The sequence below is a fragment of the Olea europaea genome, unplaced genomic scaffold, assembly GCF_002742605.1.
Source record: "Olea europaea var. sylvestris unplaced genomic scaffold, O_europaea_v1 scaffold1501, whole genome shotgun sequence".
NCBI classification, from domain to species: domain Eukaryota; kingdom Viridiplantae; phylum Streptophyta; class Magnoliopsida; order Lamiales; family Oleaceae; genus Olea; species Olea europaea.
This window is the reverse complement of record NW_019232582.1, coordinates 128,955-131,662: the sequence shown is the minus strand read 5'-3', so window position 1 is coordinate 131,662 and position 2,708 is coordinate 128,955. Positions and strand designations below refer to the sequence as shown.

At 37.2% G+C, this 2,708-nt stretch overlaps 1 pseudogene; it reads right to left on the bottom strand.

Annotated features, from left to right (window-relative positions):
* Positions 1 to 392: 392 nt before the first annotated feature.
* The window catches only part of LOC111376424, a 7,623-nt pseudogene continuing 5,307 nt past the window's right edge, over positions 393 to 2,708 (bottom strand).

Below are 2,708 nucleotides of genomic sequence, written 5' to 3'. Positions count from 1 at the left end.
TGCATCACTTGACCAAAACCTGCACCTTTCGAAAAGTTGCAACACTTCATTTCTTTCAATTTTGGTCCGCAATTTCTCATTCATCCGGAATTGGTTTAGAGATTCTAAATATACCACGACGATCTACTCGACGAGTAGAATAAGTTGGTTGATTTACTTTTGTAATTTGACCATCGGATCAAGTCCGAATATTTGGTCGAAATTGACACGTAGTCACACCTTTTCATTTTTCACTTTTACACACCTTTTCATTTTCCAATTTTTGGTTAATTATTTGAACCAATTCCTACAGTTCGTACATATTCTTCGAATTCTAGTCTTCCCATAATAATTGTAGCAATGTCTAATAATTGTTGCCAGCTCAGAGACAATAACTATGTTGCCCGACCCAACTAGTGTATGAGCGCAACCGCGATTTTTTGAACTAACGGTTGAGTCATGTACATGAAATGCTCTGCTTCGCACTCTACTTGCTCCTACACCTGTGCATGTCGTTCCACTCCCCCATCTTCTTTACAAATGCTGCAAATCACCTTCAGTTATCTGGTTGGAACAAACCTGGGTTCATCCTCAAATATGTAAATACACACATCTACGTTACCATCAACATTCAATGACGTGGCCTGCAATATTTGTTCCTGTACATAGTCGTCATATTGGTGCAGTGCATTCTTCCCAGCAAGTGGAACCTGAGCTTCACGAGCAGCTAAAGCTATTTGCTTAACTAATTTTTATGGGGAACGTAAAGCATCCTATGGTTGCTCGTGCTCTCTCATCTCAATACAAGTGAAGTTGAGTATAGTGCCATGTCGTGCTAACATCTGGGCAATCAAAAGATACCTATCTTAGAATCATGTGTTATAATAACCAGTCATGAGCTCAGGGGAATGGGATCGGGTTCCATAATGCTAGTGGATTCCGACAATCTTAATAGATATCTTGAAACCCTTGTTCTTGAATATACTCTTGGCAGATCACAGTATCCTCTTACCACTGTCCAAAAGCATCTAAGGTTACCAAGAGAGGAAGAACTCCCCATATTGGCCATTCCAACCATTTCCCCGTTTACGGAAAAAGTTCGTATCCTTGGGGCCAGTTGTTATATTTGCCAGCATCTGTCGGGCTAGTGTGTCCCCATTTAGGCTTACCATATGCTTTAGTTGTAGCTTTTAAGCTACTAGGTATATACTATAGGATGACACATACAATTTGAGTACAATGAGAAAAGAAATGTCATAAAACTAAAAGATAGGATTTTTTAAAGGCACACACTCAGTCTCACCTTGTCATAGCACTGAAATGTTCCCATTCTAGGAAATTTCCATGTTTCGTTTTGTTCAGGATATGAGGAATAACTAATGATGTGAACCCACGTAGCAACGGTGGCTATGAGACCCATAACTATATTGAAATCGAATCCCAAGAACGCCAAAAATACAAGATTTTGGATTTAATCCAAAAACTACGAACTAAGCAACCAACAACAATGAATTTGTCGACCTCTTGATCACACAATTATTGAACCTCACTTGAAATTGTGAACGCCACAAGATTTCACTCTTGATAAGTTCGAAAATTTGTTCAAACAAGAGCAAAGGATTTTTGAAGCAAAAAAGCCTCTGAGAAAATCTCTCTATTAATTCATAATGAAAAATCTTCTTTTACATTGAGAAATAATGAACTATTTATACTAAACTCATTAAACCCTAGTTGACACGATAATAAAGTCTAAAGATTACAAAAGATACCATAAAATTGGAATTTAACTTAATTAGAAGATTATGTGAAACTGGAAAATTTGCGTCTAAAAATTCTACCATGCGGTCGTACAATTATAAGTAGGGGTGGCAAATGGGTCGAGCGGCTCATCGGCTTGCGAAAACAGAGCTCGTAGGCGGCTTGAGCTTGTAAAAACACGAGCCCGAGTGCGAGCCGAGCGGGCCAGTTCGGTGGGTGAGCCGAGCCCGCTCGGCTCGTACAAAAAACGAGCTGCTCGTGGTGAGAAAATGTGATCGAAACTGTCACATTTTTTGAAATATGACCGAAATGGTCACTGATTTTTTGTCAGTGATCATTTCAGTCCCTCATTAATTTTTTTTATATATATGTTTTTTGACCATTAACGGTCACTAGATTTTTTGAGTGACCGTTTTGGTCCTTAAATTTATTTATTTATTTGTTTTTTCCTTTTCTTCTATAAATAGTGGCATTTGGCCACATATTTTTTTACAATTCTCTCAACTCTCAATTATCTTTCTATCAAGTTTCTTGTATTGTGTTGATAACTTGTAATTTTTATATACAATTTATACAATATCCAATTCTCATTTCTCAGTTCTCACTATATTTATTGAAATTTCATCCAATTTTCATTTCTCACTACATTTATACAATTATTCTTCTGCTAGTTATTACTTATTACAACTAAACAAATGGATCCAAGCTCATTTGTCTAAAACTTGTTCAGTGTGGGAGGAAATGAATCGCCTATGACACCGCAAAGTCAATTTCAGAATCAATTTGAAGGTCTAAATGACGTATCCCTACCTGAAAATATTTCAGATTTAGATCTTCATCATCATGTAAGCGGCAATCCAAATTATTCAATTAATTTGGATGATATTGACGTTCCCGAAGAGGAACACGATCAGGAAGAAGAGGCTGAATTAAACATTCCTAATGCGAGAGGAAAGCGAAAGGGGAAAAAA